The sequence below is a fragment of the Balaenoptera physalus genome (assembly GCF_965194825.1).
Source record: "Balaenoptera physalus genome assembly, chromosome: 7".
Taxonomy (NCBI): domain Eukaryota; kingdom Metazoa; phylum Chordata; class Mammalia; order Artiodactyla; family Balaenopteridae; genus Balaenoptera; species Balaenoptera physalus.
Window position 1 is genome coordinate 44,302,936 of NC_138886.1, and position 24,204 is coordinate 44,327,139.

Sequence of the window (24,204 nt, forward strand, 5' to 3'; positions counted from 1 at the left end):
TACTCCAGCTTTCTTTTGATTTCCATTTGCATGGAATATCTTTTTCCATCCCCTCACTTTCAGTCTGTATGTGTCCCTAGGTCTGAAGTGGGTCTCTTGTAGATAGCATATAGATGGGTCGTTTTTGTATCCATTCAGCAAGCCTGTGTCTTTTGGTTGGAGCATTTAATCCATTCACGTTTAAGGTAATTATCGATATGTATGTTACTATGACCTTTTTCTTAATTGTTTTGGGTTTGTTTTTGTAGGTCCTTTTCTTCTCTTGTGTTTCCCACTTAGAGAAGTTCCTTTAGCATTTGTTGTAGAGCTGGTTTTGTGGTGCTGAATTCTCTTAGCTTTTTCTTGTCTGTAAAGCTTTTGATTTCTCCATCGAATCTGAATGAGATCCTTTCCAGGTAGAGTAATCTTGTTTGTAGGTTCTTCCGTATCATCACTTTAAGTATATCATGCCACTCCCTTCTGGCTTGTAGAGTTTCTGCTGAGAAATCAGCTGTTAACCTTATGGGATTTCCCTTGTATGTTATTTGTTGCTTTTCCCTTGCTGCTTTCAATAATTATTCTTTGTCTTTAACTTTTTGCCAATTTGCTTACTATGTGTCTCGGTGTGTTTCTCCTTGGGTTTATCCTGTATGGGACTCACTGTGCTTCCTGGACTTGGGTGTCTATTTCCTTTCCCATGTTAGGGAAGTTTTCAACTATAATGTCTTCAAATATTTTCCCTGGTCCTTTCTCTCTCTCTTCTCCTTCTCGGACCCCTATAATGCGAACGTTGTCGCGTTCAATGTTGTCTCAGAGGTCTCTTAGGCTGTCTTCATCACTTTTCATTCTCTTTTCTTTATTCTGTTCCACAGCAGTGAATTCCACCATTCTTTCTTCCAGGTCACTTATCTGTTCTTTTGCCTCAGTTATTCTGCTATTGATTCCTTGTAGTGTAGTTTTCACTTCAGTTATCGTATTGTTCATCTCTGTTTGTTTGTTCTTTAATTCTTCTAGGTCTTTGTTAAACATTTCTTGCATCTTCTCAGTCTTTGCCTCCATTCTTTTTCTGAGGTCCTGGATCATCTTCATTATCATTATTCTGAATTCTTTTTCTGGAAGGTTGTCTATCTCCACTTCATTTAGTTGTTTTACTGGGGTTTTATCTTGTTCCTTCATCTGGTACATAGCCCTCTGCCTTTTCATCTTGTCTATCTTTCTGTGAATGTGGTTTTTTCAATGTTTTATGTTCTTATTTGTTTATTTTCTCAGGAGCTTTTTTTTTTTTCTCTGATTATTAAATAACATCCCTTGCACAAAATCCAAATAATACAGAAATGTAAAAATTAGAGGGTGATAATGCCCTATAACCTCACCATCTTGGCCACTGTTCTATAAGTATACAAAAATATGTATTTCATTTTGAGTGTATTTATATTTTACATGGCTTTTGGCTACATTTTCTCTTCCAAAACTTACTTTTTTTCAATTATATCATATTGATTAGTTTTTTCATTCCCTATTTCACATTGAAGCTACATAAAACTTTGTTAACAACTGCAGAGAACTCTGTTGCATGCATGAACTCAATATAATCCCCATGTTATGCTTATGACACCTGAGAGGGCATATAAACACAAGGACAGAAGGAAAGGCACAGGGTCTAAAGTCGATGTAAAACAGGGGTCAGGAAACTGTTTTGTAAAGGACAGATAGTAAATATTTTAGGCTTTGTGGACCATATTGTCTCAGTTACAACTACAGTGGTCCCTTGGTATCCTAGGAGGATTGGTTCCAGGACACCCTGCGGATAACAAAATCCTTGGATGCTCAAGTCCCTTATAGAAGATAGGTTAGTATTTGCATGTAATCTAAGTACATCCTCCCATATACTTTATCATCTCTGGCTTACTCATAATATCTAATAAATGTAAATGCTATGTAAATAGTTGTTGGTGCACAGCAAATTCAAGTTTTGCTTCTCAGAACTTTCTGGATTTTTTTTCTAATATTTTCAATCCAAGGTTGTTTGAATCCAAGGATGTGGAACCTGTGGATACCAGAGGGCCAACTGTACTTAACTCTGCTGTTGTGGTGCTAGTACAGCCATTGACAGTACATAAATGAATGAATGGAGCTGTGTTCCAGTAAAACTTTATTTACAAAAGCAAGCAGTGGGGCTGATTTGCCCCGGGTCATACTTTTCCAACTCTAGTATAAATCATTGTTTTTCCTATTGTGTCAGTCTGTTCAGCATCCTCCTCTGCTGGGCATTTGGAGTCACTCTCTTTCTGGTCTCCCTTCTTTTCTTTCTCCTCTATATTCCTCATAGACTTACATATTCCTTTGCTCTGTTGCCAGGGCCTCCAGCTCCATCCTAAAGTGGTAGGTTCAGATCTGGAGGTTCTGTCATAGCTGTAAAAGTCATTCAGATTTTTCAAAGTGAACCATCTATAAGACAAACAATCTCTTGCTAATATTGATTGTTTCTCTAAGCATAACTTCGTTAAAATATTGATGCTGTGGCCCTTTAAGAAAAAATTTGTTGACCTCTGTTTTTTATCTACCTTTGGACTCAGAACTGTTCCATTTTCACAGAGGAACTCCTTTGTGTTACCCCTTTTTAGTGGCATGCACCCCCTTGCTCTTGTCCCTGTCCCCTGGCAACCACTAATCTATTCTCCATCTCTACAGTATACAATCCTGTGTTTTCTCATCTTTGCATCCACATCACTTAGTATAAGTGCCTGCCACTCAAGTATTGAATAAATATCTGCTGCATGAATGAATGGAAACATGTTAAATGTTCCCTTTTAAAGTTGAAGACATAAAAAATAGAATATTTCATATTCATTAACAAAATTCTGATTGTTCATAAATTATGATTAAGGTTACAAAATAATTAAAATCATTTATACTAACATTTTAAAAAATAATGTTTTCTGAGGGTATAAATGAAGTCCACAGAATAGTGAGCAAGATGAGGTTAAAACATAGCAATGACCTCCCTCGAGGGCTTGCTAATTGTGTTACACAGGAAGTGTTATCCTGGCACTTCACAATGGGCAATTTCTCAGCTCATGCACTAATCAGGAAGTGACTATGACCAAAGGAGTTTAAAAGGCCCACCCTTTCCTGTACCACTTCAGAGACAACTGGAGCAGGTCTTTGAAGAGAGATTAGACCAAGTCCAAAAACCTAGATGTTCACTGTCATTTCTGGAGTCAAACATTCCAGGGGTCTTCAAGGATAGAGATTTCATAGAGGAAACCTCGGGCAAGTTGATAAGTATGTCACGTCTCACACAAACCGCAAAACCCACATAGAGGACCATTAGCTGAACCTAAACCCTGCAAGGAGAAAATGGACTAGGCCAGCAGTCCTCAAATTGGGGTACACAAAGATTTTCCAAGGGTTTTGCAGGCACAGATTTAGATGTTAAATTTTAGGCTTTCAACATCCATATATGCACTTTCCTAAAATTTCAGTAGCTGAAATTGAGTCTGAGTTCACAATAGCTTTTCTCTCAATTGACAAAACAAAGGCATTTGTTCTCATTCATCCAAAAATCTTTCCCGATATAGAAATCTCAAGAGTGCCAACTAAAGGAAGAGGCTTGCTAAGGATGGATCAAGTCCCCATTACCTGGTAAGATGTCCCTGTCTTATACATACTGCATCACTCTTAAGGGTGAAGCTTCTTCTTGGAAAGTGGCTATGTTTGTCCTTGTTGGCATACTCAGAATTCAGATATGTGATAGAGTATGGTAGTAGTGATAAATTTATTTAAGTCTCTGACTATTGAGATTGCGTAACTCTGAGGGAAGGTCCCATAAGAGCAAAGCAAAGTGGTAGAAAATATTGAACACTGCAAACAACTTTAAAAAATATCTAAATACAAATTCATTTCAACTACTCAGCATACTTATTCTTAGACATATATAGTTAGCTGAGAACAAAAAGCACCTTCCAACAGCCAAAGCAGTATAGATTGGTGTTATGGATTCTTTTAAATATAACTAGGATATTTCCCAGCACTATCTAGATTTTTAAGACACGGTGGGTAAAACCCATGGATGAAACTTGTGTATGATTTCTTTAAAATTCTGATGTGTTATTTAATGGTAATTATTATTTTATCAAAAATATGTTTCAAAATGTTTATTTCAAATATAGTAAACTATTTTATCTCATGTAATATTTAGTATTTCCATTTCCTATTAACAAAAAAGAGGCTAGCCAGTTATCTAATTTTTAGCAGGATATGCTTTTTCATTAAGTACATAAGTAAAGTTTGATTATAATGTCTAATGAATAAGTAGAGTTATTTCTGATTTTTTAAATGTGATTCTTATTACTCCTAAAAGCCAAGGGTCAAAATATATTTACTGAATTTCATGCCTTTTTAATCATACTTCTTGCTTCATAAAGAACACAATTTTAGCAACATTTTACATTTTCATGAGGTAGAAAATGAGTAATAGAACATTGATTTATTATCTTAAAACTTATTAGAGAATGGATGTATTAATTACATTAGTTCTATAACAGTTTAATCCTGAATAATTTTAATAATATATTTTGCAAGATGTAGTCTATTATTCTGTATCTATTTAAAAAAACATATTCCCTGAAATACATAATAATATGCTTATTGCAATTGAAAAATAGAATCAGACTTTTTCTGATGGAAAATAGATTTTATATGACTGATAGGTAGAAAATAAGGGTCAGCCTTCCTAACTAAGTTATATGGCAGAGAATTCTCATAACCTGAATAGCAAAATCTGTAGCTCCAGGGTTTTGATGAAAGTATATTTAAAGCTTGTGATTAAATAAAAGTATTTCATCAGAAAGTAATGCAACTGCAAAGTATACTAAGGTTCACAATATTATGCTCTTTCTCAATCCTTTCTGAAGTTAAACATGATGCCTTTAAATTGTAGAGTAACAAGTATAATTAATAACAATTCTCTAAATTTGGATAAAGACTATATTTCCTGAAATATAAGATGTAAATGACTCAAATGTCTAACTCATAAAGAAAATTTTGCAATTCAAGTGGCTTCCAATTTTTCACATTCCACAAAATCAAAGAAGGATCCAATTAAATTGTACATCATATATATTATCTTAAAAAAAAACTTTTGATGATAGAGCATTGTGTTTATTTTGGTTTGTAACCAGGAAGGAGTTTTAAAAAATCAAGTGACACAGATTTTTAAAAGAAAAAATAATATTCATACCATATATGTGTGAACATGGTTTCTCAGGGTTTACATTTACAGAAGTAAATAATGGATAAAGAATCAATGGTGACCCTTATTTGATTTTGGCAATAAGCCATTTTCATCCATAGATACATGTACTAATTGAGAAAAAAAATTTCTCTCACTGGAGGGCAGTTATACTAAAATTCTACTTCCTATATTTTACTTACTAAAATTTGTAAAATATAACTGTTGTTTAGATCAAATATTTACAAATAATAATTGTAATGACAACTTATTCCAGAAATAATTTGATCACATGAAGACTTAAGGTCACAGGAAATTAAACCAATTTGAAATTTTTATATATACATTTTGTTTTACAGTTGTTTGATCCCATGATTAATGAAAGACTTTCAACATTACATTTATATAAAATTATGTCAAGGAAGTAGAGTGAAAATTTGAAAAACCCAAAGAGGAAATAAAGCAATGATTAAAATTTTCAGTTAATAATATAAAGCTTGCTCATGTATTTTTTAAAAAGGATGATTGTAGTGTTGAATTGACTTAGAATCCATAAGATGAGAGCTAGGGCCATGGAAGGAGGTGTTAGTCTGGCCTGGGGAGAGAGAAACCATGGAGAAGAGGCAGCCACTGTCAGAGATCCTTCTAGAAGCACAGAAAAATGGGAGGAGGGACGCCCTAGCTTCTTTCTTCCTCCTGCTGCCTATTTTATTGGCTGAATCTAGCCCCGAGCTAGCTGGCAAGGAAGCTTGAGAAATATAGTTTCAGGGGAAGGGCATCGAATAGATCAAGAGCCAACAAACAAATGACATTACACAAGTTAAAGTTTGAAGACAGCTGGTTGAAGCCGAAGCCCCCACTATGGAAGATTAAGAATTAGCTCCTTTTTATGAGCCACTCCATACACTTTCCATATATAAACTTACAGTGGTCTAGCCCTTCAGTTTTATGTTTGATTGTTGGTTGGTTGGTTCTCCAATATCCTCAATGGCCTGGTGGAGTAAGCACTGAGTTCCCTTTTTGTCTGGCCTCTCAGCACTGTCTACCCCACTCCAGATAAAGCCTTCCTCGTCCCTGCTATCAAAACCATTTCCTGTACTGTGCATTCTCAATTCACCCAATCACAAGTTGGCAAATGGGAATGACACAGGGCTAAATGCTGTGACACTTCCTTGGGACTTAGGAAAAAACTTGGACTAGAGTTCAGACATAGACAGTTATGTTGGATGCCTTGGAGAAGGTGACTGGGTGGCAGATTACAGGCTGCACCAGACTCAACAATAGGGCGTGAGCTGAGGAGGCCACTGGTTCAAGGACTGGAGTGACGTTATATTTGAACCACCCTGAGGCACCCTAAGTGTTTACGGTAAGAGAATGATGCAAAATAAAACAACTAGATCTCAACATTAGGATGCTCGTGTGACTGTACTAAAAGACCCCCTTCTCTTACTTTCCAAACAGCGAGACGTAAGGCAGTAAACTTGCCCCCATCAGCTGGAGATGTGGGGAGCAGAGGTGAAAAGCCAGTCAGGGACACTACATGAGTGGTCTGAGAGTAGGGGCAGCACAGAGAATCATGGCAGGTGACGTTCAGTGATGGAGATTCACAGCCAGGCAGTTACCGAGCTCCAGGTGGCAGCAGCAGTGACGGTATAGGATGCAAGGGCACAGGAAAAAAGGTTAGGTCAGTGATTCCTCTTAAGTAGTCCCAGGAGAATGTAGGAAGCACTCTAGGCCAAGTGATTAGAAAACAGATCAGAGGGATGGCAAGGGTTCGGCTGGAATGTAAGGACAGCAGAGGTACAGGCAACAGGGGAAATTACACGTGAACCCATAATCCCCCTATTTTGGGCCTCTCAGCAAAACATAATAAAGGGAAAAGGGGGTTCTCTTAGCGCTTCCCCCTTAGAAAGTAAGAGGTTATATAATCCAGGAGGACCTAAGGATAAAATGTCACTGTGGTCGTAACCTTTGGTTCATAAACTGATAAGACCTGGGGTTATATGCACATTATCTGGGAAACTACACTGCAGAGTGCCAAACGCTCCAAGAGAAATTTAATATTTATGACTCATTGTGGAACTCGTAATCACTTGCCAACTGACTTTCCTATTTATTACAAATACAATTGTACATAGCCATTTCCTTCAGATGTGAAAAGAAAACACACACACACATACACACACATACACAGAAATGCCTTATTAAAAAGACTGGAGGGCAATAGGGTAGAAGAGTGTTAAAAAATCGAAAATGACAATTACAATTTCCCCACGAGTGGCCCCCATTTTAAAGTGTGCTGTCTATTTGCAGTGCTGCTCTCACCTCTGTTGTGCATTGTTCGTGTCCCTTTGGCACATTAAGTTATTGGAAAAGATAACAGTCTTGCATTTATATTGCAACTTATTTGTAGAGATACAAAATACTTGTCTGTGGTTGTGTAGTCTTCATTTCCTATATGAATGCATTTTCCAAGATGTCTATGTGGGAATCACAACGTCCCAGTTTTTTGTTGAATTGATAAATCCAAAACAACCAGCCCATTTGGATAGCCTTCATAGCCCACAGACAGTTGCTGTCAGTACAATTTGGAGCTGGGAGTTGGGAGGAGGAGGATGTTTCACAAATCAGAGAAAGAGTCGGTTCAGACTCCGGGCAAGGGAGGGTTGAGACGTTAACAAAAGCAACAAGCAGAGGAAGAAGTTAGAAGGATATCAAGTCAAGGAGATCAACTTCAAGAGGAGCGAGACTAGATCCAGGGTGAGGTGCAGAGTTTGGATCCTTAGAGCAGAGTCAGGGCACTGAGTCAGACGCAGATGCTGGTGGTATTTGAGCAAGGCTTACCACTTACCAGATGTGTTACCTTAGTCTAGTCACTTAATCCCTCTGTATCCCAACTTCCTGAATTTTTCAAAAGGGGATGGTAATAATAACCACCTAAATGTTATAAAGATTAAGTGAATTTGTATTTGTAAAATTATTTCAAAGTGGCTTGAAATTAGTCTTCAAAGAATGATAAGAGAGCTGAGGATTGGGTTTCAATAAATGAACCATACTTCAGCATCACCAGACCATGTCTGGGTCTGTATCTCCCATGTGCAGCAGAGGGTCTGGAGCACTACAGGCGCTCAGCAAATACTTCATGAATTGCCTTAATTCCACATCATGGCCTGTAAGCTGGTATAGACACCTGCCTGACACAGCCCAGTCTGGCAGGTACTTTGAGATGCTTGGTCTCTGGCAGCACGTTGCTCATCCTGGACTCAGCCTTTGCCTTTGGGCCAGTGCTACTACAGACTGGCATCCGAGTGAATGGGACTTTCTCTTGGGCACTGGCTGCTTTCCTGTCACAGTGGGCTCACCAAGTAACCATCAGTTTAGGGATGTTCTATGCTTAGTCTATTTTATTAATAATTATATCAACTATAATAACATACTAGTATGGTATTATTAGTGACCCAACATCTTCTTAAGTTGGCAAATCTGTGCTTTAAATATAGTAATAGTCTCTGTCTCCATAGTGATAGAAGAAACTGTCAAAATGTTCAATATCCTCTTTAGTAATCTTAACTGGGCATAATAAATAGATCATTCCATATCAATCAAAATCTACTGAGGGCCCCCAGTTGGCTAACAGTGTGCACAGGTGTGTAAAGGTAAGATTTTAGGCTTCATGCCTCTAGCTCCTGGCATCACGCCTGGCACTTAATAAGGCATTGACAAAATGCTTGTGGGAAGAACTGACTAGCTTTTAGGAACTCATGTAGGGCTCAGGAAATGCAGTCCTGAAATACATGTAATCGTTAAACACATCATTTACTGAGTTCCTACTAGTTGCCAGGCAGTTTTCTAGGATCTGGGGATAAAGTGAGGAACAAAACAGACTACCTGTGTGGGGCTTACATTTCATAGATGATAAAAATAGAACCAAAAATTTTAAATAAAGATAAGTATTATGATTAAAATACCACAATGTAATAGGAAAGGTATGAGATTAGTCATCACTCAAGATACTCTGAGGCAGTGATTCTTAAGCTGAGACTTGAAATGACCAGAATGTTTCAGATATGCAACCATCTAAACTGGGGGTCAGCTTGGAGTGTTAGCGGAAAAGAAAGAAGGCTGCTGTCTAGCGAGTGAGGGCAAGTGGAGGAGGAGGTCAGAGGGGGAGGAAGGGGTCTGGGAGAACAGGGCTTTGTAAGTGGTTTGGATTTTATTTTACATGCAATGGGACACTTTTCGGGAGATGGGTTTGTGTAGGGAAGTGAATTTCTTGCTGAGGCCAATCTAGTAGCTCAGGAGAGAGTGGCTTGCAGTGGGGTGACTGTGGAGTTGAGAAGACCAGTTAGGAGGCTATGGCAGTGGTCCTCGTCAGAGAAAATAATGGCTTGGACTCGGATGGTAGCAGTGGGCTTAGAGAGAAGTAGATGAACTAAAGCGATGTTTTGGAGTTAGAGCCAATAAGACTTGATAATGGGTTGGATGTTGGAGGTGGGAAAAAGGGAGCAATAAAGAAGTCTCCTGGGCTTTTAGCTTAAGCAATTTGATGGTTTGTGATGCCATTTACTGAAATGAAGAGAACTAGGGGAAGAATGGGTTTGGAAGGGTTAGAAATCAATGATTCTGTTTGGGGCATATTAAGTTCAAGATCTAATTACTTTTTTCACAATTTTTAATTTTTATCTCAGTGAGCTACATGGCAATTCACTGGAGTGGACTTATCTGTTAAATTTTTAGTGGAAAAAAGCAATTATTGGAGAGACTGAAAGAAATGGCTTAGATCTCAAACAGCACAGATAGGAGGCTGCAGGGACCCCCTCCATTCCAATGAGCCCTGGGGCTCCCATATAAGAAGTTGAAAGGCAACTCCCAGAATTCTCTCTAGCTTATTGTGGTTTTCTCAGAACCATTCTCTTCAGGAAAAAAAACCAAAACAAACAAACAAACAAAAAAACGAAAATGAAAAAAAAAAACGAAAAAAAGAAATGTGCTTACACCATATTGCACATTCTTTTCCTGGAAAAATCAATCAAAGCTGTGTTTTTTTCCCTGGCTTGCTGTATATGGAAATGAGAATTCTCAAGTACTATGAATGATGTCTATCTGCATCAGTACATATGGCGCCCTGAACCTTAACACGTCTCTTTAGAATTAGTTCAGTAATAGTTCCCACACTTTGCAAGATGGGAAAATTTCTTAATCTTTGTATAAATATTCTTTCTAAGTGAAGGATATTCTTTTTTTCTACCTCATATGGATATTTTTTTCTTGGAGGGCATATTCATACCAGGAGCTCTCAAACTTCCAAATACTGAAGTATGGCGTTTAAACTGCAAAGTTGTTTATTGGGCAGAAGAATGATATACCCAGTAGAGAGATAGGGTTTGTAAATTAATGAATGGTAAATAATTACATTTGTCTTTAGTGTGTTCACAAAGTTGTACAACCATTATTGCCATCTAATCTAGCATGCTTTCATCACCCCAAAAAGAAAATGATTCACAGTCCCTCCTCATTTCCCCCAAATTGCCCCTCTCCTGACCCCTTAGCCTACTTTTTGTCTCCATGGATTGCTTACTTTGGACATTTCACATAAATGGAATCATACTATATGTGACCTTTTGTGTCTGGCTTTTTTGACTTAGCATCAGGTATTAAAAGTTGATTTATATGTAAAGTAGTATCTCATGGTTTTGATTTGCATTTCCCTAATAACTAATAATATTGTGCATTTTTCTTGTGCTTTTTGGCCATTTGTGTACCTTCTTTGGAACAATGTCTATTCAGTTCCTACCTTCTTTGGAACAATGTCTATTCAGTTCCTTTGCCCACTTTTCAATTGGATTGACTGTCTTTTTATCATGGAGGTACAGATATTCTTTATGTATTCTGGATCCTAATCCCTTATCAAATATATGATGTGCAAATTTTTTTTCCAGTTCCATGGGTTGTGTTTTCACTTCCTTGATAGTGTCTTTAGAGGCACAAAATTTTTTAACTTTGATGAAATCCGGTTTATTTTTTCCTTCTGTTGCTTGTACTTTCAGTGTCATGTCTAAGAAACCACTGTTTAACCCAAAGCCATGAAGATTTATGGCTTTTTTTTCTAACAGCTTTGTAGTTTGGACTTTACATTTAGTTCTACAATCCATTTTGAATTAGTTTTTGTGTATGGTGTGAGGTTGGGATCCACTTCAAATTTTTATATGTGGATATCCAGTTTTCACAGCATCATTTGTTAAAAAGACTGTCCTTTCTCCATTGAATAGTCATGACACTTTTATAAAAAATCTCTTGATCATATATGTGAGGGTTTATTTCTGGGCTCTCTACTCTATTTCATTGGGCTATATGTGTGTCTTCATTCCAGTACCATATTGTTTTGATTACTGTAGCTTTGTAGTAAGTTTTGAAATCAGGAAGTGAGAATTCATTCAGTTTTGTTCTTTTTCATGATTGTTTCAGCTCTCTGGGGTCCCTTCAGATTCCACATGAATTTTAAGACGAGTTTTTCTATTTCTGCAAAAAAGTCACTGGAATTTTGATAGAGATTGCATTGAATCTGTAGATCAATTTGGGGGACAATTGCCATTTTAAGATTATTAAGTCTTCCAATCCATGAACACAGGATGTCTTTCAACATATGGAGAACTTTTAAATTTCTTTCAATGATGTTTTGTAGATTTCAGTACACAAGTCTCGTACTTGTTAAAATTATTCCTATTTTACTCTTTTTGATGCTTTCGTAAATAAAATTGCTTTCTTAACTTCATTTTCAAATTGTTCATTGCTGGTGTACAGAAAAACAATTAGCTGTTGCATATTGATCTTGCCACACTATTAGTTTTAATAGCTTTTTGGAGTTCCTTAGAATTTTCTATATGGGATCATGTCATTTGCAAATAGAGATAGCGTTACTTTTTTCCCTTCCAATTTTGATACCTTTTATTTCTTTTTCTTGCCTGATTTCACTGGCTAGGACCTCCAATAAAATGATGAATAGAACTGGCAAGGTTGTACATCCTGTCCTGTTCTGGATCTTAGAGGAAAAAGTTTCAGTATTTCACCATTAAGTATAGTGCTGGCTCTGGGTTTTTTAGATGCCTTTTATCAGTTTGAAAAATTCCTTTCTATTCCTAATTTGTTGAGTGTTGTTATCATGAAAGTTTGTTGGATCTTGTCAAATGTCTTTTTCTGCATCAATTGAGATGATCATGTGGTTTTTGTTCCTTATTCCATTAATATGGTGCATTACATTGATTGATTTTTGTATGTTAAACCAATCTTTCGTCCCTGAAATAAATCCCACTTGGTCCTGGTGTATAATCCTTTTTAAATGTTGCTGGAATTAGTTCATGTGTGTTTTTCTGAGGAGATTTATGTCTATATTTGCAAGGGATATCGATCTGTACTTTTCCTTTCTTGTGATTTCTTTGGTTTGGGTGCCAGAGTAACCATGGCCTTATAGAATGAGTTGGGAAATATTTCCTCCTTGTATTATTTTCTTAACATGTCTGGCTTATTTCATATAGGATAATATTTTCGTGATTCATCTATATTGTGGCATGTATCAGAACTTGATTCCTTTTAAAGGCTGAATAATGTTTCTCTGGATGTATATACCACATTTTGTTTATTCATTCATCTGTTGATTGAGACATGGGCTATTTCTACCTTTTAGCTACTGTAAACAACATTGTAATAAATATTGGCATACAAGTATTTGTTTGAACCCTTGTCTTCAATTCCTATGAGTATATACATAGGATTAGAAAATCTCAGTCATATGATAATTCTGTGTTTAGATTTTTTTAGGAACTGAAAGTTCATTCTTTTTAAACATTTCATAAAATTCACGAGTGAAGCCATACGGGACTGAACTCTTCTTTGTAGAAAAAAATTTTCAGCTTTACTGAGGTATAATTGACAAATACAATTGTAAGATATTTAAATTGTACCTTGTGGTGATTTGATATATGTATACATTGAGGAAGGATCTCCACCATCTAGTTGGTTAACACACCCATCACCTCACTTTTTTTTTTTTATGAGAACATTTACATTCTACTCTCTTACCAAGTTTCAATCTTATAAAATAGTGTTATCAGCTATAGCCACGTTTCATATTAGATCCTCAGAATTTATTCACTTTATAACTGTAAATTGTACTCTTTTTACCAGCTTCCCCCTATTTCCCCACCTCCTCCATCCCAAGCAATCACTCTTCTATTCTCTGTTCTGATGAGTTCGATTTTTTTTTTCTTTTTTTTAGATTCCACATATAAGTGATGTCATGTAGTATTTGTCTTTCTTTGAGTGGCTTATTTCACTTAGCATAATGCCCTGAAGGTCCATCCAATGTCACAAATGGCAGGATTTCCTTATTTCTCATAGCTGAATAATATTTCATATTGTATGTGTATATACATATATCAGATTTTCTTTATTCATCCACTGATGGACTCTTAGGTTGTTTCCATGTTGTGGTTATTGTGAATAATGCTGCAATGAACATGGGGGTGCATATATCTTTTTGAGTTAGTGTTTTCATTTCCTTTGGATAAATACCTAGAAGTGGAATTGCTCAATTATAGGGTAGTTCTATTTTAAGTTTTTGAGGAACTGCCACACTGTTTTCCATAGTGGCTGTATCAATTTACATTTCCACCAACAGTGCTCAAAGGTTTCCTTTTTTCCACGTCCTTGTCAACACTTATCTTTTGTCTTTTTGATGACAGCCATTCTAACAGGTGTGAGGTGGTAACTCACTGTGGTTTTCATTTGCAGTTCCCTGATGATTAGTAATGTTGAAAACCTTTCTATAGACCTGTTGGCCATTTGTATGTCTTCTCTGGAAAAATATCTATTTAGTTTCCTCTGCCCATTTTTTATCTGGATTGTTTGGTTTTTTGCTATTGAGTTGTATGAGTTCTTTATATATTTTGGATGTTAATCCCTTATCAGATATATGATTTGCAAATATATTCTCGCATTCTGTAGGTTGTTGTAGGAAATTTTTGGATTACCAACCAATTTACAACCTGAATGGAACAAAAAGACTGATTTTCCCATGAGGAAGAATGAACTCCTCCTGCCTGACTGCCTAGAGCTGGAACATTGGTCCTTTCCTGCCTTTGGCCTCACACTGAAACATCAGCTATTTCTGGGTCTTGAACTTGCTGGAATTTGGACTAGAAGAATACCATTGCTTTTCCTGGCTCTCAAGCCTTCAGACTTGAACTGGAACTATATCATTGGCTCTCCTGGGTCTCTAGCTTGTGACTACAGATCTTGGGACTTGTCAGCCTCCCTGAATGAGCCAATTCCTTACAATAAATCTCTCTCTCTCCACACACACTAGTATTGTCTTATAATCCTTTTTATTTCTGTGAAGTCTGTAGGGATGTCCCGTCTTCCATTCCTAGTTTTAGTAATGTGAATTTTTTTTTTGCTTGATAAGACTAAAGGTTTGTTAATTTTGTTTATATTTTTGAAGACAAACTTTTGCTTTGTTAATATTCTCTACTGTTTTTCTATTCTGTTTCATGTATTTCCACTCTAATCTTTATTATTTCCTTCCTTCTGGTTAATTCGTGTTTAGAATGTTTTTTGTTTCTTAATGTAGAATGTTAAGTTATTGATTAGATATCTTTTAAAAACATATAGGTGTTTACAGGTATAAATTTCTCTCTAAACACTATTTTAGCAGTATCCTATAAGTTTTGCTGAGTTTTAGTTTTAGTTCAACGTATTTTGTAATTCCCCTTGTGATTTCTTTGACGTATTGATTATTCAGGAGTGTGTTGTTTAATATCCACATATTTGCAAATGTGCCAAATATCCTTCTATTTTTGATATCTAATTTTATTCTGTTGTGGTTGGACAACAAACTTTCTATGATATCAATCCTTTTAAATTTAGTAAGACTTATTTTATGGCCCAGCATATGGACTAGCCTTGAGAATGTCTTAATTTGGCTATCTTTGGTAAAAATGAGGGTGATTTTTAGAGCAAAACTATCTTTCAGTAATATAGTTTTGTGGATATTAAGTTCTAGTGCTGTTAATTGTCTTTGAGATATTACTATTTACTGAGTAAGACTCACTTCCTCAATGGCTCCTTGTTGCTATGTTACATTATTGAAAAAGTTTAACTGAATTATTAAAAGGACATTCTAAGCTTGTTTCTGAAGTTTATCACAGTATTCGGTCTTTAGATGAAGATCAGATGTCCCATGACCTACAACCAGGTCATAATCATATATGCTGAAAAAGACATCATTCAAAGCACTCTCTCCAACATAGATGGAAGGGCCCTTATCAGGTACTCTTAACTAGCTCATGCCCAGCAAAACTGAAGGGAATTGACTCTCAGATTTATATTTCCCACCTAAAAAGGACCCCTGCACCAGACTGATCTATAGGGAGGACTGTTGACCTCAAACTCACTTTAAAACAATGCTCAGAGAAGAAACAACACCCACACCAGGACAAGATGACAACATCAGAAATAAATGGCTATCCCAAGATTCTGGACCTGACCTGAATGATTATTTATGTTTTCTTGACTTCTTAGACTTTTGCACATAAGTCAATGTTTTTCTATCATAGGCATGATCCTACACATACAGGTTTTAAAAATTAACCTAATTTCTGGATTTGTGGTCAATTACCTACGTCCAGTACTTCTGGTTTACCTTGGTGGATATCTCTTCTCCAAGCCTCTGATTGGATGACACTTAGAAAGTTTATTTTAGAGGAAGGGAGTTATAGTTCTGTTTGAGCCACTATTGATATTACTAGGTGGTATCCCCTCATTTGGCCTATCAATAATATTTGCTCTGACCTTGACCATAAAGATAAATTTTCTTTAAAAGTTACTCAAGCTTGGTCAGAGCAATGAGCTAAGTTTTGGTAAAACAAACAAACTTCCCAATTATCAGGAGGGGTTCTCCCTCAATTATGGGATGGATTTATATAGATAACACCAAGCTCTGGTCATTTAAGTTTAAAGGCCCCCTTATGTTGGGAACAATTAAGTCGTACTAGAGAATATAATGCATTTAATGACCCACATGAAAAATCAGATTTCTGCCTTAAGTGATCATCTTCCTAGTCTTAGTGGTCTTTTAAGGACCTGGTTTGGTTCTGAAGTTCTTGACTTAAATTCTTACTTATGACCTTATTAATGCTACTAGTTATATTACTTGTATTCTGCCTATTTTGTGAGATTGTTGTTTCTTGTATTACTCAATGTGTAACTAACCATCTGACAAAAATGATGACTAAGTGACTTGAAATGATTCACTAAATATATAGTTCTACATAAGATCAAAATGACTATAATAGTACAACTCTAGATATGGGAAGAAGCAACAAGGGAGAATCGTGTCCTAGACCATAACAGACTAGTAAGAGTAGTAGTGGTCCAGAGACTTTCATGGCTACCATTAGAAGAAACCAGTCCAGTCATAGCACATACATACATGCATACAAAAGCACTAAAGTCATTAACTTGAGATTTCTATTCTTTGTGACTAGCAGTCATCTTTTATTCAAGATGTATGCTTGACACCATGTATTCTCGAGCTAAAAATCATATATATACTGGCTTCTCCCCTACCTCTGGGGAGCAGTTCACTCAGAGCTACTGAGAGGCTCTCCAGGCTATAGTCCTCGGCAAGGTCCCTGAATAAAACTTAAACTCACAACTCTCATATTGTGCATTTTTTCTTTAAGTTGACAGCTTGTCTGTGTCAAAATTTGTTGTTGAAAATGGATGTTTTTAACAATATAATGTGGCAATTCTGGAAATTAGATTCTCCTGCTTCCCCAGAGTTTGTTATCATTGTTATTGCTGCTGTTGCTGTTTGTTTAGCGAGTTTTCTAGAATAGTTCTCTAAAGTCTCAGTTCTTTGTCCTCTGCAGCCACTGAAATCTCTGCTTGGTTGCTTCAGTGGTCAGCTAATGTTTGCACAGAGATTCCCTTAAATACCTGCAACCGGTAAGTCTCCCAGCCATTGCTGAGGTGTTCTGGGTGTGTGTTGTGGTATGCCTTCACCACTCAGTTTGCCACTCTGCCTTATCCTTCACTACGACCTGAGATGAGTCTCAAGGTCAGACATACATATATGTATGTATGTATGTAGAAAGCCTTAAGGCTTTCTCAGGTCTCTCCTAAGTATGCACACAGCCCTGGGCATGTGCACAGCCCTACACATGTGTGTGGTCTTCTAGATGCCCCAGGAACATGTGGGAGCTTTCCAAACCTTTTTATAGATATCTCATCCTCCAGCTTTTTGTTTTAACTTTTTTTAGTCAGCTTACCATTTGCCCCAACTGTTATCACTACCTCAGGCAGCTGAACCATTAAACAACTGACACCTATTATTTTCAACAAACACCACTGGAGGCAAATCTGTCGTCCATGGGCAGAGCTCTGAGTCAGGTCAAATGAAGACAAGCCATGCAAGTGGAGTTTTCCAGGGAACTGCTAGACAGAACAAATAATGACAATTCTCTGGAAGTAGGGCTTTGGAGGATCTTCAACCTCTTTCTGTCACCTCCAGAGGCTGCTAGGTTGCTGCTTTCCACGTGATTGTGGAAATGTTGGTTTTCAAGGAAACCAAGGAGGGGGGATGGGAATAGAGCAAGTTAAAATGCCACAAAGCTTGTTGTTTTTACCGATATTTGGCTGTTTTTCTTAAACTATCCCTGGATTGTTACAAACCTTTGGCTAATTTCTAGAGTTCTGAGAAAGTTGATTTGACAATTTTTTTTGACAGTATTGGTGGTAAAAGTGCGGGGTAATAGTTGATTCAGATAAATAAATGTTAACGCAGTGTGAAGTAGTCACAATTATCCTCAGATGGAATGGACTGCCTTAGAAAATAATGAATTCCCTGATCTGGTGATTTTCAAACAGAAGCTCAACAACAGATGGCCAGGAGTATTATGGAGGAATTCTAACATCAGAAGAATGGCTGGGCAGGATCATGTTGTTCTGTATTATTAAAATATTTTACTGTTGTTCACAATTTTAAATATCCACAAAAGCAGAGAGAATAGTGCAATACATCCCTATTTACCTATTATTTAGACCTTACCACATTAGCTTCATCAGTGCCCTTTTTGTTTTTCTTTACTGAAGTATTTAAGGCAAATCTCACACATCATGCAATTTTATCCCAGTATAATTCAGTCTATATCTCTAAAATGAATGGATTATTTTTAACATAAATGATTTATAAAAGCTACTTTGAGAGACCTGGAGTCCATCATAGGTGCTGTGGAATTTGGGAAGTTACAAAGAAACTGAAGAGCCAGTTTATTCTGAATGAGTTGAGGATAAAAATCGGAGGGAGGCAGATGATACATAATTCCCCAAAATATGTAACAACATTCTGAAAGATGCCGTGGTGAAGGTTTAAATTCACCATCAAGTCAACACAGCAAGATGGAAAATGCCTTAAGGCTTTATCAGCTGCTTGGTATATTCCCAAAGTATTATCTCAAAGGAATAACCCATGTTTTATTACACTTTAAACCAACTTCAGCTTAGCTATAAATTTTAATGCTTTAAAAAATAAACAGTGCAAAGTTGTAGATAAAATTTTATCTTTGCTAATATTTAGGTTTGCACGCAAATTCCCACTAACTGCAGAAAGAATTCTATAAAAACTCTGCTGTCTGCCCATTGAAGAGGAGTGTCAGGAGACCCAGAGATGGCAAGTTGTGTTTTCCTAACAATTGTAGATCTGGCCTCTTTCAAGTCACCTTTCTCCACACCAAGGCCTCTCTCAGGCTGGCCCAGTGTTGACTGTGGGGCCTTCTCCTTAGCTACATTTATGGTGGAATAAAAGAGTTGAATTCTTTGCTGAGTGGACATTACCTTTTATAGCTATTATTATGTAAAAAAAGCAACTCTTTTAATGTTTGTGCAGATATCTGCTAAATATCTCCCTTCTCTCTGAGAACTGCCTTGTGAATGAGAAATGTTGCCTGCCATATTGGTAAACAAAGGATGTTGCAGCTATCAAGCCACTGCAGCTGACCCAAGAGTGAGCCCTGAGGGAACTCAGGATGGAGACAAACTGGCTGCCCGCTGCCATGCGCTCAACCACTGCAGCCGCCCCCAACTGTGTACCCTGAGGGGACTCAGGATGGGAAAGAACTGGCACCAGATAGCTAAGGTTCTTAATCAAAGGAATGATTTCAATGAGCCCAGACTCTTGAATCTTTCATACATAGAAAAGTGCTAAATTCATTAACTTGAGATATCTATTTTTCTGATTAATTAACAGTAATCTTTTGAAGTTCCAACTACCTAGTTAGTCTTTGTTGCAAAAACTCCTAATATATCCCAGCTCCTCCCTTACCTCTCCCGAGCAGTCCCTCAGAGCAATCTGAGAGGCTGCATCCCGGGCTTAAGTCCTCAGTTTTGTCCACCAAATAAAATATAATTCTCAATTTTTAGGTTGTGCATTTTTTTCAGTCTATAGCCAACAAATTGCTCACAGAAATGGAGCTCAGATATCCATGTTGTGTCACACATCCTGTCACCCAGACTATGTACCCACACTGACCATGCTTATTAGACCACCAGAGGACATCTGATCTGAGCTCACTAGGAAGGTTTGACTCCTAGTAACTCAGAGTTGGGATTCAGAGATAACTCATTCATTTCTGCCTGTGGAAGTGACCAAGTGAATGTAAGTGAGGGAGCTGTAGGTTGCACACTTTCTGCCATGTGGGCAAGAAGATGGTGAAAAATTGCTCAGAAAAGAACAGTATGGAGATTCCTTAAAAAACTAAAAATAGAGTTACCACATGATCCAGCAAGCCCATTCCTGGGCAGATATCTGGAAATGACAAAAACTAACTTGAAACGACACATGCACCCCAATGTTCATCGCAGCACTATTTACAATAGCCCAGACATGGAAGCAACTTAAGTGTCCATCAACAGATGAATGGATAAAGAAGATGTGATACATATATACAATGGAATATTACTCAGTCATAAAAAAGAATGGAATAATCCCACTTGCAGCAACACAGATGGACCTAGAGATTATCATACTAAGTGAAGTAAGTCAGAAAGAGAAAGACAAATATCATATGATATCACTCATATGTGAAATCTAAAATATGATACAAATGAACTTATTTACAAAACAGAAACAGACTCACAGACATAGAAAACAAACTTATTACCAAAGGGGAATGTGGGGAGGAATAAATTAGGAGTTTGGGATTAGCAGATACACAAATAGATATCTGTGTAAAATAGATAAACAACAAGGACCTACTGTATAGCACAGGGAACTATACTCAGTATCCTGTGATAAACCATAATGGAAAAGAATCTGAAAAATATATATATATATATACATATATAGATATATATAACTGAATCACTTTGCTGTACACCTAAAACTAACATAACATTGTAAATCAACTCTACTTCAATAAAAAAAAATTTTTTTAAATTGCTCAGTAGAGACAGAAGAACAGAGACACACAGAGAAGCAGAGACAAGGAGCTGAGAGAGGAACAGCTGGATTCCTGTTCCCTTTCTGGTTCTGGTTGCGGTTACTTGACAGGCTCACTCTCTCCTGAATTCTGGAAGGGAACTCAGTAACTTTCCAATAGTTGCATTTTTCCCCCTCAAGTAAATTTCAGTTGCTGTCAATTACCTGCAACCAAGAGAACCTTGACTAAGACAGTTTGCCTATACTTTAGGGGAAGATGGAATAACTCCAAGTGTCAGTTGTATACAGTCATGAGCAGTCAGTTTCAAACAGTCTATTTTGAAAGTGAGGTCATTTTTATTTCACCAGGAAAGGCACTAATCTCCTCTTATTTACATGTTGTCAATAACGCACTTAACTTTCACTCCTCCGAAATGACATTCTCAATGTTGTCAATAAAATCGGCGGGAAGCAAGATGTCGATCAAACCCCTTTGCCCCATGATGATATGAAATGGTATAAGTTCAAAATGACACCCTAAGCAAGGTCTTGCTGAACTAGACCCTAGTCTTTTTAAGATAAAAGGGCTTTATTAAGATGCCAAATCCGACAAAGCAAGATGGATCTTGGCGACAGAATGATGGACAGATCTCCCTTTATGCGAATCGGCAGTCATTTTTTCTTGTGCAAAGAGCAATGCTGACCCTTTTTTATCCGTGTGTTTGTTTACGTGGGACATTTTACCCCAATGGATGAATACTGACTGACAACTCAAATCAAACCTACAATTCTGAAGCTCATGAAAGCTGGCACAGACAAAAGTGATTATAAAAGTTCCAGGGGATAGTGTTTTACTTTTTATTTCAGCATTAATATTATAGTTTTAAATTCCTTTTTTACTCTTTGAGGGGAAAAAGAACTTTTTATTAAAAGACTATTCTATTTTTAAAGATTTGCTGGTTGCAAAAATAGATAATTTTTCAGGAGATCCTAAGGGAAACTAGATTCTGCCTGGACTTGCAAGTTCACTCCCCAAGGAGATGCTTGATTCCTTCCTTTACCAAAGCACAGCACTTTCTCTACCCAAGGAGCCTGGAGCTGGGTCCGTGCTTTGGGATGCTGTAGGCGCAGCCTGCGGATGAACCTCAGGAACACAGCCACAGGAACAGTTCTAGCCGGTCCTATGTGCCGTGCAAGTCTGCCTCAGTACCTAAACCTGAGGTGCACTGAGAAAAACACTGTGCTTAGCATTCCTTCTGGAAACACGTCACTTTAGTGCTAGAACATGGTTGTTTGCTTCTCATTAAATAGAAGCTGACATTTATTGAACACTAGCTATTTTCAGGCATTATTGTATCTTATAGTCATCACCTCATTTAACCCTTACATCCCTATAGGTAGGATTGTTATAATCCTGTCTTACCAATGAGAAAACCAAGGCACAGAGAGCTTAAGTAACCTGCCAGAGATTCCTTAAGCTGAGTTTGGGACACAGGCTGTTCTTGAGCCTTTGTTAAGAATCACCACATCACGGGGGTCTTAAATACATGTTGTTTACTCTACATACCTGCCTCCACTATTAGAAAAAACCAAAATGGATATTAGACCCATTTTACAGATGAAAGAAAACTGAGGACCAGCAGCTAAAAGTAGAATACTCAAGACTCTTTATTACTGGTTTTCCACAATTTGATTTTAATACTACTGTACTTAGGTTTTTTGTTTGTTTTTGTGCTTATCCTGCTTAGGTTTCATTGAGATTCTTGGACGGGTGGGTTTAGTCTTCATCAAATTTCGAAAATTGTCCAACCATTATTTCCTCAAATACCCTTTCAGTCTCCCTCTTTCCTTCTGGAACTCAAGATATAGGTATGAATTAGGCTGCTGAATACCGTCCCACAGCCTGAGGCTTTGCTCATGCTTCTTTTCCATCTTAAAGCTTACCGTTCTGGATATACCACAGCTAAATTATACACAAAAAACAGATCCAGGACATGGGGGCAAATTTCACCATCACAAAAATATTGTGCATTACCCAATAAATTATGATTTCTTTACTTTTTAGGCTATTTGCTGGAATTTAAAATTTACAAAATTTAATGTACATACATTGTTTTAGAACTCACCTATTTCATAGGATAAGCTATATTTGTAAATATGCATGTACCATAATGTATTTGGAGGTGCTGTTGTTTATATCTTCTTATAGTGAATTATACTGGTTAATAAACAATCACGTATTAATAACCTGCTGTGTGCAAGACACTGCTCTGGCACTGCTGAAGAAGGGAGGGGATACACTCTGCTAAAGGATTAGACATAATCCCAATGCTCAAACTGCTTACAACAGGAACTAGAGAGATAGGACGTGAACACACACGTGAAAAGCTAAGTAACAAGACCGCATGTTGTCCTACCATGGCACCCAAACCGATCTGTCCGAGATCACCTCTCTTTATCTCTCGTGACCATTCCTACCCCTCCACCACCCCATCCCCCTCTTTTTCCTGGACAATCTTCTCCAGGATGCTTATTCTGACCCTCTTAGTTCAGGATAGAAATCCTCTTTCTGGGTTCCCTAGACTCTTGTGCATCTCTCTCCATATAAAATACTTCATTCAAATAACAAGTATTTTTTGAGAATTTACAAGGTGCCAGGGATACGTCAGTAAAGTGGTTCCCTGACCTCACAGAGATTATATTTTAGTGATTACACCATTGCTCTTAACTATAACTGTTAATGTGACTTCTTCACAAACAAGGCTATAAGTTCCCTAAAATCAAATTTTATGTAGGGTCTAGAGCACAGTAGATATTCAGCAAATATTTGGTTTTAAAATGATGCATGAAGTAAGTAATAAAGGAATCAGTAAACCATGGAGACCAGGGTTTCTCTACCTCGGCATCATTGATATTTTGGACAGGTAATTCTTTGTTGTAGGATGTTTAGCACTGTGTATGGCCAGAAAGCCTAAGATAAAATTTCTTTGGAAGGGGGAGGCGAGCATGAGTGGCCAGTGTGTGTGTTGAGTTCAGCTGAGTGTCATCAGGACTTCATCCTGCAGTCTGGAAACTCAGGGTTATTCAGTCAACGACTTAATCAACAAATTAACTGTGGATGAGCTACAGGAGGGAAAATCACAGAGGCCAAAGTGGAAAGACCTGCAAGAGAGATCCTAGGTAGCCATTCGTGAATCAGAAAATAAGGAACAAGCAGTTTTCAACTTTCTACAAAGCCGATGATCCAACGCTAACATTCATCAGATGTTTCTAAACTTTCTTCAAAAAAGACTATGAATTTATACTTATAAAAATCACACTGTAGAGTTAAGAAATGAATCAAATGATAAGAAAGTTTAACTAGTTTTTTAACTCTACAAGACTTGGCTACGAAATCAACCAAATATCCATATTAAAAGAACACAATTACTTTTTGGTTCCTGACTCAGTTTTCTACTGCTCCTGTAACAAATTACCGTAAACTTAGTGGCTTAAAGTACAAATTAGTTACCTTACAGTT

The 24,204-nt window shown here is 37.2% G+C and overlaps 1 long non-coding RNA gene across 4 annotated transcripts; it reads left to right on the forward strand.

Moving 5' to 3' along the window:
* The first annotated feature begins 472 nt into the window (after nucleotides 1–472).
* Nucleotides 473–18,095, forward strand: LOC309664994. Of its 4 annotated transcripts, XR_014266130.1 has the most exons (4): nucleotides 473–3,624; nucleotides 14,213–15,535; nucleotides 17,140–17,215; nucleotides 18,080–18,095. It is a non-coding gene; the product is annotated as an uncharacterized lncRNA (long non-coding RNA). The 4 variants fall into 4 exon arrangements; XR_014266131.1 differs by lacking the exons at nucleotides 14,213–15,535; nucleotides 18,080–18,095 and having other exon boundaries at nucleotides 473–3,264; nucleotides 3,561–3,624; nucleotides 17,140–17,340; XR_014266133.1 differs by lacking the exons at nucleotides 17,140–17,215; nucleotides 18,080–18,095 and having other exon boundaries at nucleotides 473–3,264; nucleotides 3,561–3,624; nucleotides 14,213–16,140.
* Nucleotides 18,096–24,204: the final 6,109 nt, after the last annotated feature.